The following is a 17726-nucleotide window of genomic DNA, read 5'->3' as shown; positions in this document are numbered from 1 at the left end:
ACTCCAGCATCAGTCTTTCACAACTTTATGCCTTTTGTATAAGGCTCCACAAAAACATTGCCTGGTGGCTCAGTGGTAAAGAATCTGCGTGCAATGCAGGAGACATGGTTTCAATCCCTGGGTTGGGAAGATCCCCTGGAGAAGGAAATGGAAACCCACTCCAGTATTCTTGCCTGGAAAATCCCATGGACAGAGGAGCCTGGTGGACTACAATCCATAGGATTGCACAGAGTTGGACACGACTGAAGCGACTAAGCAAGAGCAACAGCAACCACAAAAACAAGCATGGGTCCATAGACCTGGGGCCTGCTGGCTGGCTCCAAAGCACAGGATTAGATGCTCAGGATTGAGGTATGTGGGTTTGGGGGACCCGCCCAGCAGCCCCAGGACAGGTGGAGGTCTCTGAGAAACATTCAGTGTGGACCTGTGGCTCCATTCTCCGCCAGCCTTATCCCACCACACAGCACACCCCTTCCCTCCTACACTTTGTATGGAAGGTGGGCACTGAGCTGGGTGAGAGGGTTGTAGGATGTGAGCAGGATGGCATGCCAGGAAAGCCCGCTTCTCGAAATCCAGATGTGGTGGAAGTGAGAGGACAGAGCTGGCAGGTCCGCGCTGCTGAAATGGGCCTGGGCTCTTTCCATTTCCTCTAGTTTCTCTGGAGCCCTGGGCACAATGACGTCTTCCCTCCCCCTACCCATCAAATCCAAAGGTCAGCTCCCCTTGGAGCCTCCGCTGACTCTCCCACCCTACTGACCTCAGACCTCGTCAACAATAAGATCATGGACTCCCATGGACTCCAAAGACCACCTTGATGGGAAAACCAAAACCAGCCCAAGAACAAGACTCCTTGTGCCATCCGTGACCCTGACCTTCACTCCCTGGCTCTTTCTGAGACCCCTTAGTCTTCTGCACTTTTCTAGGAACACGGCCTGGTCATGTGATCACCACGCCTGCCCAACCTTACCCTGGGGTCATGCTGCCAGTGCAGGGGTCTTTCTGTGATGTCCCCACCCAGAGAGCTGCCTTTGAATTTGTTTCAGAACCACAGGATCAGAGGAACTTTGAATTCAGAGGGATTCAGGGGTGCTTGCTCTGAAGGACAACACCTGGGACTTGTCTCTGATCTCAGGCGCCTCCTCTGTAGAGTGGAGGCTGAGCCTTCTTCTGGCAAGGATCAATGGCAACTCCCATTGTTGTTCTCAACTGTGTGCTTCACACGCAATCTTCTGATCTGTCCATCCGTCTTGGTGAGTGTGTGGTTTATGGTGGTCTCAAGACTTAAACCTAGAGCATCTCCTCCCAAGGCTGGCACTCTTCTGCCTGGACCACACAGACTCTTACCGTAGAAGGCTCTCGAAGAAGCTGGAGGCTTCAAACACAGGGGTGGTATCTTCTGACTCCCAGACATGCTGACCACAGGAGGTGCGCTAATAGACCTGTTTCTCGGTCCTTGTGTGTCCTATTCACATCTTCCTGACTTCTGGACAGGCTGTGTCAAGCCAGCCTGAAACCTAGCCCAGGACACCTGTAGCTGCCGCCATCTTGTCCCTGTGCCCGAGCCAGTTGGCATCACCGTGCTGCTGTTTCTCCTGGTTGTTTTCATGTGGAGGAGTTACCTCCTTCCAAATTGGGAAAGGAGGTTAGAAGAAAATATCTCAGCAGCTGGCCCGAGCTGTGCTCTCCCCCATTGTTTGGCCAATGCAGGGCTGTTTGTGTTGGGTTTCCATATGGCTTCGCGATAGGCATGGCTTTTCCGTCAGCATCTATAGTGGCTGCTATTGGTGCCTTGAACCTTGTTCCTGCAGCCCCGATCAGACCACAGCAGCAGCACTGTCCCCAGTGAATTGGGGATTCACTTCCCCAGAAACATCCCCCCCTCTCGGGGGGGATGGCAGTCAGTAAGACCAAGCCCCAGCCTCCCCCAACTCAGGACTGTTCCGAGGCGCACTTTACACAGGCCCTCAGAGAATCGCTGGTGGGACGGAGCCCACGCCGATGACTGGCTGTTGCGTGCACATGTGTTGGCATCCCTCCTGCCTTGTCTCTCTCTCTCACTCCCTCACTGTAGCCTCCCAGGCTCACTTCTCAAGTAAATTTCCTCTTCCCAAATCCTTGTCTCAGGCTCTGCTTTAGGGAGAAGACAAACTGAGACCAAAATATGAGCCAGGCTGGCAGAGAGTATGAATAGGAGGAGGGTGAAGCCCTGGCTTAGGAGCCAGGAGACCCGAGTTCCACTCTTGTATCTCTGTTTCACCAGCACTTTGCACAATAAAAATCAGTGGATTGAACACATAGATGTACGAATGAGTGAAGGAATTATGGTAGATGTTATTTTGCCTATTTTGCTGATCTGGAAACAGTGGTTGGCAGGTTTAGGGCTCACCAACCATTTCTGGATGTACACTATCATCTTGAATTGTGTGACCATGTGACTTTCTTTGGCCGACGAAATGTGAGCAGAAGTGATAGGTTTTACTTCTGAATGAAAGCAGTTCAGGGCCAGTCTCCCTATTTTCTTCCCTGCCCCGACCAACCCTGCAGTCAAGTGTTGAGAAGGAAGCGCCCGAAGATTAAAGCAGCTTGATTGCTGAGTCACTTCACAGGGGACAGTGACCCCAGATTTGCCCAGACTGGCAGTGGATTTCTGTGTATTAGAGAGAAATAAACTTTTGATGTTTTGAGCAGAGATTTGGGGGATGCTTGTTACTGCAGCATAACCTGGCTCATCCTGACAGGTACACAAACCAAACCCAAAGTGAACTGGCCTGGGAGCCTGAAACCCAGGCGTTTCTTCTTATCCAGGTAACTCTTGTCCCTGATAGAAGCCTCTACTCACTTCCCCATGTTTAGAAGCAGGGCAGTGTGGCCCAAAGGGAAGCCATTCTCATCCTATCCCTTGGGGCCAATCTCAAGTGAGCTCCTTAAAGGTTCTGTCCCTAGTCCACTGTCTGGCCTCGAGTTATCCATTTCTCCAAAGAAGAGTTTGGATGAGCTCAGTGGTTCTAAAACTGTACTCTATCGAGGCCCTGGCTGCACAGAAGTATCGTGGGTCTGGGTTGGTGGACAGTGGCCATGCTTTGAACAAAGCATCTCCTCTGGTGTCTGTTTTGTATTTGGAGGTTTTCACACTAGAGAACATCCACTGATAGCAGTTTGATAAATGCAGGCTGGAGGACCTGTGACTTCTTCAAGATGAGGGCATTTGACCTGAAGACACCTGAATTCACCTATTCCACCCAACTCGGTACAAATGTGAAATTCTGGGGCCCACATCCCTGACTCCCAGTCACCCTCAGGTCCCCAGTGAGAACAGTACAATAAGGGCACTTCCTGTGGACATGACCTGTGTGTCCAGGGTGTGTGGGCCACCAGATACCTGCATGGTTCCTGCTGTCTCAGCCAAACACAGAGCCTCCCCTTCACCTGTTAGCTTTACCTCCTCTCTGTGGGCAGGGTGAAGCAGATGGAACTGGGGGTGGCCTGGAGATCTGGTCTCTAATCCCAGCTCCATCACTCTCTCACTGTGCAGCTCAGCTTCCTTTTCTGTAAAAGAATAATAACAAAGAGTCAGCACCATGCTAAGCAGGTGACGGGCCATGGTCAAGAGAAGTGAAAAACGGAAGGTTGAGGGCTTTTGCCTGCAGGAGAAGTCAGAGAGGGGGTGAGAGCAGGCTTCAAAGCTCCATGAGACTTTAACAGGAAGGCGGGTCAGACATTGTTTTTCATCATAGCAATTATCAGCACCAAAAAATGTTTTCTACTTGTTTATCTAGACTGTCAGCTCCATGAGGACAGGTGGGGACCTCATGTGTCTTGTTTGCTGTCATGTCAAGAACAGAGGTGGTACACGGTAGGTGTTCACTAAATATTTATTAAATGATTAAATTTGTCCCATGTGGCTTCCTAGGGAGTCCATTGATTTCTCTCTGCCTCCCTCGCTGCTGATAACTCTGAGTCCCTTCTTCCTCTGCCCTGCACCCCCTTGAGTCAGCCACTTCCTCTCAGCTGGAGTCCAAAGCAGACTTCCTGTTGCTTGGACTGGCTTAGATGAATCTAATCAGGGCTGATGAAAAGTGCAGGGTTAATTAGCTGGGGAGGCTAAAGGTGGCTGGTTGTTGAGCTGAGCAGAGAAACAGAAGGAAATTATCCCCAGAAAGGGAAGAGTACACCCCACCCCATGTCACACCCTTCACTCAACACCAGGAGCTGTGAGCTGTTGGCCATGACAATGCTTATGTTGCACCAGCTGGAGGTGGGGGCGGGGGGGATGGCAGGATAAATTGGGACTTAACATTGCAATTACAAGATAACTTCAAAGTATGATATGGAGACTAGGTTCTGGATGGGGAAAGCTGTCCTGTTCTGACCTAGAGGTAAGTGGGATTGAATTGATTCCACAGCTGGGAAGAGGAAACCTCAAAGTCAAGACCATCTTGGGTTGTATTACTAGAAGCCTATCACCAAACACAGGGGAAGGGATATCTCACAGTGGGCCAGGCTGATTAAATTCTCACTTCGCTCCCCTCCTGAGAAACCCAGGACCCTTCAACTGGGTCTACACAGACTTCGTGCGTCAGAGCTGAAATCTTTTGGAGTTCAACAGATGTGGAGTTTGGATTCTGTCTCCATCAAGTCAAAAACTTTCTGAGCTTCACTTTCTAAATGTAAATAATGTGCGTAATAATACTCACCTCCTATTGCAAAGATTAAGGGAGATAATGTAAACAGTGTAGCCCAGTGCCTGGCATAGGCAGATGCCCCACAAATATCAGTTCTGTTCCCCACGCCTCCACTCTGGGCCGGGCTTACTCTCCACCCACACCCTGCCTGCACTTCTCTCCCTCTTGGTTGCCTAAAGTGGGTAACGCCATCTTTTCCCATCACCAGGGCTTCCCCTGGCTGCCAGCCCCACTCTGTCCCTGCCCAGACTGTCCTACAGCTGCTGAGTAGTGGGGCTAACATCCCATTTCTGACTCAGGACACTGTGTTCATAACCACTCTACAAACCAGCCTGTGGTAGGTTCAGCAACAGCACCTAGGAGGGAATGATGAGCTCTGGGCATCCAGGAGGACTTCTTGGAGGAGGGCACTCCAGAGCAGAGATCTAAAGAATAAAGGGGAGTGCAGTTGACAGATGAGAGTGGAGAATTAAATTTCAGGTGGAGGGGTTTCCTTGGTGGTCCAGCGGCAAGACTCCAAGTTCTCAATTCAGTGGGCCCGGGTTCTATCCCTGTTCAGGGAACTAGATCTCACATGCTGCTACCAAGAGTTTGAATGCCACAACTAAAGATCCCACATGCCACAACTAAGACCTGATGCAGCCACATAGATAAAAAATATTTAAAAAATAAATAGAGGCTTCCCTAGTGGCTCAATGGTAAAGAATCTGCCTGCCAATGCGGGAGTGCGCTAAGTTGCTTTAGTCATGGCTGACTCTTTGTGATCCAAAGGACTGTAGCTCGCCAGGCTTCTATGTCCATGGGATTCTCCAGGCAAGAACACTGGAGTGGGTTGCTATTCCCATCTCCAGGGGATCTTCCTGACCCAGGGATCGAACCCACATCTTCTGTGTCTCCTGCACTGGCAGGCGGGTTCTTTACCACTAGCACCACCTGGGAAGCCCGGCCAATGCAGGAGACACAGGTTCAATCCCTGGTCTGGGAGGATCCCACATGCCATGGAGCAACTAAGCCCATGCATGCCACAACTATTTAAGCCTATGCTCTCAAGCCCAGAAGTCACAGCTACTGAAGCCTGAGTACCCTAGAGCCCATGCTCTACAACAAGAAAAGCCACCGCAATGAGAAGCCCACACATCACAACTAGAGAGTAGCCCACGCTTGATGCAACTAGAGAAAAGCCCATGCAGCAATGAAGACCCAGCCCACCCAAAATAAATAAATTTCAGGTGGAGTGCATAGCTCCGGCCAAGTGATGGAGGCAGAAGTAGGAGGCGGCGGAGTGCTGTGTGGTAGGGACAGGGGAGAGGCAGGGAGGTAAGACTGGCAGCGGGGAGGCCAGTTGGGAGGTGGTTCCGGTAATCCGGGAGAGAAGTGATGGCTTGGAGCAGGATGGAGGCAGAGGGACAGCGTGTGGACAGATCCGGGTGGGGTGGGGATGGAGGCAGAGGGAGGAGGCGGGGAAGAAGTGAGGATTCAGACTCAGATGGCCAGGTGGACGGTGCTGCCTGTTGCTGCAATCCAGAAGGCTTGGGGTAAATGAGGGCAGTGTTGGCCATGGCAAGGGTGAGGGCCAGTGGCCCTGGGCTGGGTGGGGATGTCCAGAGGTGCTGGACACAGGAGGTACTGATGCTGAGGGGGAGAGGTGGAGTGAGGCCGGGAGGATGGAGAGCGGAAGCTTGAGAACATGGAGATTTAAGGAACAGGTGGGGATGGCCTACAGGTATGTTGGAACCCTCCACTCTCCTGACCTTAGAGAGACACCTCTGACACCAATGTACCATCCTTGTCAGAGTCCAGAGGATGCTGACTGGAGTTTCTGGTTCCCTGACCATCGGCCCACTCTCCACTCACGCCCTTGCACTTTCAGGAGCCTGGACCTGTGTAAACCCCAATCCCACCATGCCTACGGCTAACTCTACTCCATTCTTCCAAATCACACCATCTAATGATAAGTCCTCACTTACATTTTCTATTTGCGTAAACTCATTAATTAATTTTCTATATTAAAAGAATATTTATTTATGTGACTGTGTTGGTTCTTAGTAGCAGCACATGGAATCTTTTGGGATCTAGCTCCCTGGCCAGGGATTGAACCCAGGACCCCTGCATTAGGAACACAGAGTCTTACCCACTGAACCACCAGGGAAGTCCGAAGTTTCTGTCTTTTGTAACAGAAAGAATTTTCACTAATACATCTACCAAGGTTAGTGTCTCTTGGGCCGCCATTCTTGAATTCTGACATGAAAACTTTGTTTTAAAGAATTTTTCCAGGATCACCCAGACACTTACAGTCCCTGGACTGCAGCAGGTTTCCCTAAGGAATTCTGTTAGCATTTTTGTTGTTCAGTCACAAAGTCATGTCCAACTCTTTGCAACCCTATGAGCTGTGGCACTCCAGGCTTCTCTGTCTTCCACTATCTCCTGGAGTTTGCTGAAGTTCATGTCCATTGAGTCGGTGACACTCTCTAACCAGCTCATCCTCTGTTGCCCCCGCCTCCTTTTGCCTTCTATCTCTCCCAGCATCAGGGTCTTTTCCAATGAGTCAGCTCTTTGCATTAGGTGACCAAAGTATTGGAGCTTCAGCTTCAGCGTTAGTCGTTCCAAAGAATATTCAGGGTTGATTTCCTTTAGGATTGACTGATTTGCTAGTATTAGTCATTTATTACTGTGTAACTAATTAGCTCAACATGTAGTGGCTTCAAACAATAATAAACATTTATTGTCTCACAGTGTCTAAGGGTTAGGAATCCCAGAATAGTTCTGGCCCAGGGTCTCTCTTGAGGTTGCAGATGAGATGGCAACCAGGTCAGAAGACTTATCCAACAGCTGGAGGATCTGCTTCTGAGGTGGCTCCTGCACACAGAAAATTGATGATAGCTGTTGGTAGGAGGAGTTTCCTAGGTGTCACTAGTGGTAAAGAACCCGCTTGCCAATGCAGGAGACACAAGAGATGTGGGTTCAACCCCTGGGTTGGGGAGATCCCCTGAAGGAGGGCACAGCAACCCACTCCAATATTCTTGCCTGAAAAATCCCCATGGACAGGGGATCTTGACGGGCTGCGGTCCATAGGGTTGCAAAGGGTCGGACATGATTAACGTGACTTACCACACATGCACGCTCTTTGGCAGGAGGCCTCAGTTCCTCACTCCATAGGCTTCTCATAGAGCTGCTTGAATGTCCTCCTGACATGCAGCTGGCTTCTAATTTTGACCTGGCCTCAGAAGCCATTCACTGTACCTTTTGCAATGTCCTATGGTTTGTACAGTTTGGCTTATTCAGCCTAGGGAGGTCTACACATGTGGGTGAGAATTATTAGGGGCCATTTTGAGGGGTATGTACTTCCCTAATAGCTCAGTAGGTAAAGAATCTGCCTGCAATGCAGGAGACCCAGGTTCTATCCCTGGGTCAGGGAGTACCCTGGAGAAGGAAATGGCGACCCACTCCAGTACTCTTGCCTGGAGAATTCCATGGACAGAGGAGCCTGGCAGGCTACAGTCCATGGGATTGAAGAGTTGAACACAACTATGCGACTAACTTTTTCTTGAGGGGTGCAGAACCAGGCCACCTGGTGGCTGTGACTAGGCCACCTTTCTAGCGCCCCTACCATTCTGGAGAGAAAGACCAGCCCCACCTTACCCTGCGTGAGTGAGTCTCATCCAGAAGGAAGTAGCACCATCTCTCCCACCCCTGCAGGTGGCTGCTCCACCCCTTCCCCCAGAACCACAGCCAGGAGGACCCTGATAATAGCTTCAGGTCCAAGGTTAACACCATGGCAACGGGAGGGAAAGGTGGGGAAGGGACTATGGCTGGAGCTGGGGGCTCCAGGCAGTGTGGGTGGTGGGTGGTGGTTTAGTCACTAAGTCATATCCAACTTTTGCGACCCCATGGACTGTAGCGCACCAGGCTCCTCTGTCCATGGGATTGTTCCAGGCAAGAACGCTGGAGGGGGTAGTCATTTCCTTCTCCAGGAAATCATCTCAATTCAGAGATCAAACCCATATCTCTGGCATCTCCTGCATTAACAGATGGATTCTTTACCACTGAGCCACCAAGGATTCCCTGGGCAGCGTGAGAGGGGGCTTATTACCTAGAAACACAGCCTGCGAGGCTCTGGGTCCCCGGGGGTGGGGGTGGAGGCTACCATTTGCTCTGGCCTCCTCTCTGAGGCCCCCCTCTCACCGGTTGCCTGGCAACCATTGTTCATTTAATCCCTACCGACTTTGAAAATCAAAATCAATTTCCTTCATGACCTGAGTCAGAGAGGCCATATTAACCCCCAAGTTTGAACAGTCCCGTTTTATTGCTCAAAGCTTTATGAACAAGGATGTACACAGAACATTACTTAAACAGGAAAAGTGTCTTGGGGGGGCGGTGACCCTAAATATCTGTCAGAGGGGATGAGATTCCGTCAAGGCCCTTTCTCAACACAGAATATTCTTCCCTTGAGAAAAAACGCTGCTGGAGATCTAGGTGTGCTGAGTAGTTTCACGATGTAACTGAAAAATAACAAGCAGTTCACAGAACAGAGTGTATGGTGAGCTGCTGTTATTGTTCCACACACACAAAAAAAGGTGTGTGTGGGCGTCCACATGGGCCTATCAATGAAAACATTCTGGAAGAATACACAGCAAGATGGTAACTGTGACTTTCCGGGGAATAGGACTGTAAAGAATTTAAATTTCCTTTCTATCTTTCTGGATTATCTGATTTAAAAAATAAGACAAGCACTTTTTGACTTTTTCAAACTGCAAATAAAAAAATGAATCTCATTTCTTTTTGAAAGTGGAGAATTCCGACTCTGGGGCTCAGGAACCCTCAGAGGCCCAGGGGGGTTGATTGAGATGCCTTGCTTAGCAAGGGCAGGGCCTGGGCGGGGCAGGCCAGCAGGAGGGGGAAGGAGATGGATGCACCCCACCCGGGTGATGAGACCCTTCCTGGTAGTGAGTTCCCCTCTCTGGTCTCCCGGTGGTCCGGCTGAAGCTGGATGATGGGGGATTGGGGAGGGGGGGGGTCTCTGCAGTGATGGAGGCTAAGCCAGATGCTTCTTGGGTTCCAGGAAGAGGGGAAGGTTTAACTGACTCACCGAGAAGGAGTGACAGGCAGGGTGTGGACCCCAGGCTGAGACCAGTGGGACCAGGGCTGGGGGTAGCAAAGGATCCACCTCCTTTGACCACTCGTCCGCCTCATGCTCTCTCCAGGCTGACATTGCCTCGGGTCCCTCTTAGCTTTGCAGTTGATGCCCTTCTGGATGGTCTCATTCATACCTGTGCCTTCAACCCCCTCCTGGCCAGGGACCATGTCATCTTCTCCACACCCGAGTCCACCCTCCAGGCTGCCCCTCTTCCTGAAAGCTATGCCTTATCTTGTCACTCCCTCGCTAAGGTCTTTCATGGGCTTCCTTGTGTCTGCCGAGAAGGGATGCAAGGCCCTTCAAATCTGGCTCCAATCCAAAAGCCCTCCCCACTTCTATGCCTGGAGTTCCTCTCTGTGTGTCTACAAAGCTACCTTTCCTTTGTCTACATGATAAAATCCTATTTTTTCTTTAAGACCCAGCCCGAAGGTCAACAACCTCCACTGTGAAGCCTTCTAAATACTCCAGGGATTCCAAACATTTTTGCTTCTATAATCCTCAGTAACTTACTCTCCTTTATCATATGTTGTTTTCTCCCTCCATTAGCATACTAGCTCCATTAGGGTAGAGGTTGGAAATTTTTGTTCCCTGCTGCATCTTTGGTGCCTAGAGCAACAGTGCCTGGTAGTTTCCTTATAAGCGGGTATGAATGAATAAATGACTTTATGAATCTTTGCCACTGATGTTGTTCAGTTGCTAAGTCATGTTTGACTCTTTGCAACCCCATGAACTGCAGCACATCGGGCTTCCCTGTCCTTCACTATCTCCCAGAGTTTTCTCAAACTTAAGTCCATTGAGTCAGTGATGCCATCCAACCATCTCATCCTCAACTGTCTCCGTCTCCTCTTGCCTTCCATCTTGCCATGCACTTCGCCTTATTTTTTGAATGAGGAAGCAGAAGCACAGAGAAGTTAATTAATAATTTTGGCCACCTGACTAGAAAATACATTCTAAATACCAGGTGTGACTATTCTGAGCCTCAGTGTTTCCATCTGTCACGTGGGGAAGATAAAAATACAGCTGCTCTGAAGTTGCTATGGGTTGTTTGAGGATCATATGAAATGATGTTTTTGAGTAAGCTTTCAAACTGTGTTGACTATTATCATTTCCCTTCTTCTCTTAAGAATTCATGTTACAAGGGAAAGAACTAAAATGAAGAACTCAGAGATCAACTAGTCTAACCCATTATTTTCCAGGGAGAGAAGTTCAGGACTCCTGGTAACTTCTAGACACATGTTGAATGTCTCTGGGCAAAAAAATTGGGGACTGACCTCTCAGATTGGTACCTCCCTATGAGGACCAGCCTGCAGGCATCCATCCACCTTTCAGTTCTTTTCTCCTTCCATCCATCCTTTCATTCTTCCACCCATCCTTTCATTCTTCCTTCCTTTCATCCATCCTTCTAACCAACCATCATGTATCCTTCTATCCATCTACCCATCCATCCTTTCACTCTCCACCCATTCATCTTTCTTCTTACCATCTGTCAAATCCATTAATCTTTCCACTCATCTATTTATCCTCCATCCCTTCATTTATCCATCTATCCACCCAAAGTGAAAAAAGTGAAAGTGTTAGCTGTTCAGTCATGTCTGACTCTTTGCGATCCCAGGGACTATAGCCCACCAGGTTCCTCTGTCCATAGAATTCTCCAGACAAGAATACTGGAGTGGCTAGCCATTCCCTTCTCCAGGGGATCTTCCCAACCCAAGGATAGAATCTGAATCTCCTGCATTGAAGGTGGATTCTTTACCTTCTTAACCACCAGGAAAGCCATGAACCCAATCATCTCCTCAACTATTATTCATTGTTTCTTTCAGTCATCATTTTACACAGATCATTTCCTGAGGCTCTGGTGTTGCACTAACACTGGATGGAGATCAACAGACCATCTACCTTTGGAGCTGCTGATAGCCTTGAGAAAGAAGTGTAATATGAAAATGTGGGAATGCACCCAGCAAGGCTCTTGGTGCACGTACATGCTTAGAACTTGGAGCTCTCCCTATGATTAAGTCACTTGCTGGAGGTCCCACACTAGTAAGTGGGGGAACTGGCTCCAGAGCTCAACCCTAAGATTTCTTCTTACCCTACCTTGCTGCCTCTTTCCTGAAAGACTTCCCTGAACACTGTCAGCTCTGGGGAGAACATGCTAACTGGGGGGCCAAGACTTCACGTAATGAGAACACCTTACTGGCCATCCTCGTGGTGATCTACGACACCAGAGATCTCTGTCCAGGGGACCGGCTAGGGTCAGGCAAACAGGCTGGGTGCCAGCAGGCAGGAGGCTGCAGGAAGAGGAACAGTTAATTCATTAGTCATGCAGGCAAGCGGAGCTTTGCACATTAAACCCCTTCATCTCCGAGCAATTGCATCCATCAAGGCAAGAGAAAGCAATTTGGTTAAGTGGTGAATTTAATCACACTGCAGCTGTTCAGAAGCCACTTAACGCCTTTGACAGCAATTGTGCTCTTCTTACCTGGAAAGCACACTTCTTTAAACACATGGCTTTTGTACTCTCAGCCCCTGGTTTGTCAGATTATAAAAGCTACAGAATGTTGGTGCTGAAAGGCAGCTCCAGGAAAGTCTTTCTGGTTCTGCCCTTCCATTTTGAAAGGATGAGAGAGCAGAAACATGATGAATCCTATGTTTCTCATCTATTCCTCCCAACAATCCTCAGGGCCCAGGTACACCTTCCTCTCACAGATGCTGAAACTGTTGCCCAAAGAGGTGAACCTCCCCACCTGAGTTCAAATCCAAGAATGCCTTATTCCCAAGTCTTCACTTCCTGTTCATTGGAGTCATTTCTGCAAAACTGCATCTTTTTTTGCAACTGCAAAATTTCCCATTATGCTACTCAGGCTACTGGGCCTCTTCCAGTTTATCTCCTAATCACTCTCCGTAATTTTCTCCCCTCTCCTCCCCCCAGCCACCAAGGCCCACATAACTTTGTGCCAAAATCATTGCCACCCCCACTTGCCCCTATGATCTCTCTATCCCCAGTCTTGATATCCTCTACGCTTCTGATGCACTGTTCGGCTCTCAGGTTCACAGCATAGCACACCACCCTCATCCTGCCTCTCCTTGGCTCAGAATTTTTCCTCGGCCCCCACTACCTACAAGATAATATCTAAGGATGCTGGTACAGGACGCTGCCCTGTCTTTCCTCCCACCCACTCACCATTTCTCAAACAAATCTCATTTTCAAGCCTCAGATTTAGCAAACCTCTTCCTACCTCAGGGCCTTTGCACATGCTAGTCCCTTCCCCCTCTCCCAATTCAGCCTTTCTCATCCCAACCCTCTCTGGTTTCTTTCCCTAACTGGCTATAAGACAGGAGATAGATGGGTTCCAGGTTATAAACTGGTCTCCTATTTGCATTTTATGGGGCACAAAGAAGTGGGCTTCAGGCTGGATACCTATGACTGTAACATTTCCTGAGACAAGAGATAGGTAGGCTCCAGTTAAGGCATTTACAATCAGCTTCCTGTTTGCCCTCCGAAATGGACGTAACAACAGAAACAGGGTAGGTAGCCAGTGTTTGTCTCTTGTAAACACCTTAAGGTTTATAGTCATGGTAATTAGTCAAGGTAATAGTCATGGCAAGGACAAAGAGGGGGCAAAACCCTGTTTCAGTAAAAGATCAAGAGATCTCTGCTCCCCCTTCTTTTGGGACAAGGGCAATGCTACACAGGCACAGAAATGCTCCTTGTGGGTCAAAAGTCAAGGAAGGACGCCAGGCCATAATGTTGTTGGCCAAAATCTTGGCATTCTCTGCTCACTAAAGCAGAATAGAAAAATACAGACTTTGGAGGAAATAGAAAGGTGGCTTTAATCCTCAGCCCACGGAGGGGAGAGGATTGTGCCTCAAGAACTGTACCCCACTTCCATGAGGGGTCTTGTATTCTTATTCCTCTTGCATTGTTTCAAAAACAGTCAAAGGCTGGCGTCAGATAACCCAGTAGTTGAGTCGGGCAGTTTGGTAGCCCTGGGGTCTTCTTTCTATAGAGCAAAAAGAGAAAAACTACAAGGGGTGATCTGCAAAGAGAGTACATGAAACGTGAGCACCAGATACGGGCTGTAATTAACATAGAGTCAAAGGACAATAGGTGCAAAATGTAGCTTGTGCAGAGTTAGGGAGCAGAAAGGCAAACTTAGTTACAAACTACAGATCAGGAACAGTTAAAATAAAAACTAGGAATGATCAGGCCTCCTCACTGTTCTCTTTGCTGTCTTTGCTCTCAGGAAAGGGAAAGAAAAAAAATTCATTCCTCTTTTTTCCTTTTCACTGCAACAATAATGAGTCTTGCTCCTCCCAGAAGCCTTCACTTCAAGATCCATCTTAGCGGAGGGTCCCAAGGTAGGTCAGGTGTGGGAAAAGAAATTGGCCCACTTTTAGGCCTAAAAGAAAACTGGCCTGAAAGTAAACAAAGATCTGGAAGAACTGACATGTAAATGACGCAACCACACCTTTACTGAGCTCCTCCTCACTAGGGGCAACACCCATACCCTTTCTCTCCAGGTGTGCTTCTCTGCCTTGCTTCTATCTTACCTAAGAAACCATTTCTCTGTGTGTGCTCCCACTTGTTGTTACGCTGTGTCTCTAAAAATAAACTTTGTACCTGCATTTAGTTTCTGCCTCCATGATACATGCATTCTTCACTGGGGGCAAAGATCCAGGGAAAAATCGCTTCTAGCCTCTAGCCCTTGCTGGTCTGATGGCTAGGATTCCTGGCTACCCATCTCATCCAGGCCACCCAGGTTCAATTCCCGGGCAGGGAATTAAGATCTCGATTCAGGCCACCACTCACTGCTGTCTTGCTGGGATCAGCTACTTCTCACACCTTATGTCTTGGTTTCAGAATCATCTGCTCACAGAGACTGTCATAGGTCAGTTTCACAGAGAGCAAACCCTGAGATGGGAAGGCATGGGTGAGCGATTAATTAAGCAATGCTGGAGTGGGGAAAGGAGACTGAATGGAGCTGGGGATACAGGCCAGGCAAAGGGGAGACCCTGAGCAAGTGTGTGATCTCAGTCCTGACCCCACAGGGGCCCCTGGAGAGTAAATCACAGCTTGGAGTTTTCCTTGATGCCAGGCAAGGGGTTTGGCTTTGTACTCCTACAGTCTGAGGCCGAGTCCCCTGGGGGACGGACGTAAACCCCAGGCCCTTTCCACTCCAATAACCCAAGGGCACTTCCTTAAGGAAAGCTTGTGGAAGCCCTGAGAAGCAGTGTCCATGCACAATGATGGGCCACAGATGACTTGATGGGATCTGAGGGTATCTGGGCACAGTGTTTGCCCAAGAGGTTATCCTCAACTCCCATCCAGAAACAGGCCTTCCCCTATTCATAGTCTCAGCCCCTTCTTAACTTCTTTCTTTCTTCTTTCCTTCCTTCCTCTCTCTCTTTCTTTCGTTCCTTCTTTTTAATAACCACTTGCATTTCTTTCTTTCTTCTTCGTTTTTTGGCCTCACTATGTGGGTTATAGGATCTTAGTCTGCCGGGGTCCAGCCTCGGCAGGATCCAGGGGGTACCCTCAGGATGAACGGCGTCGGCGAGAGAGAGAGAAGACATGTGAGACTAGCCTTGATAGGGCCAAGTCTGTCTTTTACTTTTTGACAACCGGTTTTATACCCTTTTATAGAATGTTTTCAAGGTACAAGATGCTTACTCATGATTATACAGGATTAGTATTACATCATTTTGTTTTTTAGGAAAAGCAGGATGTTTTTTGCTTTCTAATTCTATAGTAATTCTTAGCACATGATCTTCTGGCCTTGGGGCTATTAACATTTTATGCACGTCAGGTGAATGTAAACCTATTTTCCGTTTTTATGGTGACCTTAACTGAAAGGTAACAGTCTCATAGGGAAATAGTACAGAGTAGAATTATATTCTTGTTAATACAAAAATTAATCCTTCTGTAAAAGTTGTCAGTTGCGTTTATCTAAGAAGTTTACCCCATACTGACTCTGCGACTTTGGTGAGGCAGCTTCTGCCTAGCACTCCTGACTGACAATTAACAACCATGTCATAGTTACCACACTAGGGCTAAGTCCTTATTTCTCTAGATCTTTAGCTATATTAACAATGGTTTCTATAACACAACCTTAGCACATTAAAAGCAAAAACACAGCAAGCAAAACACAGCAAGCAAATCTCAACCCAATAACCACCTATAGAATAATTTTTCTTATGTTTTCTAATAGGACTCCTTTACCCCTTAAAAAGGCTCTATGTCTATTAGGGCTTTTATATAATCAGGTTCTTTATGCTATTTTATGATTAGGATATTATAAGCAATCATGCATATTAGTACCAAGGGCATAAATGCATTTGGCTAACAAACTACCAGCAAAGGAGTTTAAGTTAAAACACTCCTTTCACCCTGGATAATCTCATAAAATACCACCACCTGGGAACCTTATTGATTAAAGTTCTAAATTGATTCTTATTTGGGACGAGATCGGGGAAGGCCTTCTGCCTGTGTCACAGAAATTAGGGAGTAGTCCACTGAGGCAGGCATCAGAAAGACAGATATCATCTTTAAGGTGAGCGCCAGGGGCAGCTTTTCGAAATCCCTGAAAACCTGATCCGCCTTGCCTGTCAGGTTTTCTCCCTCATGGCCTTGTTAGGGGTAGGGTCTTGTGAGCTGGCCTTTTCGAAACCCCTGAAAACCTGACCCGCCTTGCCCGTCGGGTTTTCTCCCTTATGGCCTTGGCATGGGTAGGGTCTCATGTGTTGGCTCCCGGCATTAGTACCCCAACTGGAGACGGAACCCAGGCCCCCTGCAATGGAAGCACAGAGTCCTAACCACTGAACCACCAGGGAACTGCCTTCACTTGCATTTTTTGTCTTGTTTCTTGGCCTGTTTGCGGTCTCTCACCCTGTGAAGACTGGGCCTTGAGGGCAGAGATTCTCTTTATTTTGTCCATCATTCTATCTCCAGCGTTCAGCATGTGCATGTGCGAAGTCACTTCAGTCATGTCCAACTTTCTGCAACCCCATGGACCGTAGCCCGCCAGGCTCCTATGTCCATGGGATTCTCCAAGCAAGAATCCCAGAGTGGGTTGCCATGCCCTCCTCCAGGGATCTTCCTGACCCAGGGGTTGAACCTGCCTCTCTTACACCTCCTGCATTGGCAGGTGGGTTCTTTACCATTAGTGCCAACTGGGACGCCCCATGAGTGTTAAAAGGCGGTAATGGCATGAGTGAATGAATGAATGAACAAACTCAGGCTATCAGTGATAAAGCTTATACCCAAGAGTCCAAATTCAGGACTCCACTCAAGAAAAAGGAAACCTGAGTGGACTAGTGGAGAGGAAAGAAACTGGCAAAGTTATTATTTTAAAAATTCTTTCATTGCAGATGTTCTTATGGATGAATTCTTCCAAACTGTCAAAGAACAAAATCCCAAGGAATATGTACACTTGCTGGAAACAGAAAAATAGAGAGCTACCCAATTCATTTTACAAGGCCAACATAACCCTAGGTGATATCTGAAGTACACAAAGCAAAATCTATAGACTGGTCAAGAATATAGAGAAATATATTCACTTTTCCTCGCCTCTTTATAGTAGAATTTTTTAGCTGATCATATTGATGTCTGGGGGGTTTCCCTGGTGCTCAGTGGTAAAGAATCCACCTGCCATTCAGGAAAGCGAGTTTGATGCCTCGGTTGAGAAGATCCCCTGGAAGAGGAAATGGCAACCCACTCTAGTATTCTTGCCTGGGAAGTCCCCTGGACAGGGAGTCTGGTGGACTACAGTCCATGAGGTCACAAGATAGTTGGACACAATTTAGCGACTAAACAACAAAAACAACATTGATGTCTGGAATAAATGTCTACATCTCTCAGTAGTTAGGATTCAATTATACATTAAAAGAATATTATGGCATAACCAAGTAGGATT

General features: G+C 48.1%; 1 non-coding gene across 1 annotated transcript; it reads right to left on the bottom strand.

Moving 5' to 3' along the window:
- Positions 1–6758: 6758 nt before the first annotated feature.
- Positions 6759–6831, bottom strand: TRNAR-CCU. Its single transcript has one exon. It is a non-coding gene; the product is annotated as a tRNA-Arg (tRNA).
- Between the last annotated feature and the right edge of the window lie 10895 nt (positions 6832–17726).

This window comes from Cervus elaphus, chromosome 13, assembly GCF_910594005.1.
Source record: "Cervus elaphus chromosome 13, mCerEla1.1, whole genome shotgun sequence".
NCBI classification, from domain to species: Eukaryota; Metazoa; Chordata; class Mammalia; order Artiodactyla; family Cervidae; genus Cervus; species Cervus elaphus.
The sequence above is the reverse complement of the archived record's forward strand: the minus strand, read 5'-3'. Positions and strand labels throughout refer to the sequence as shown.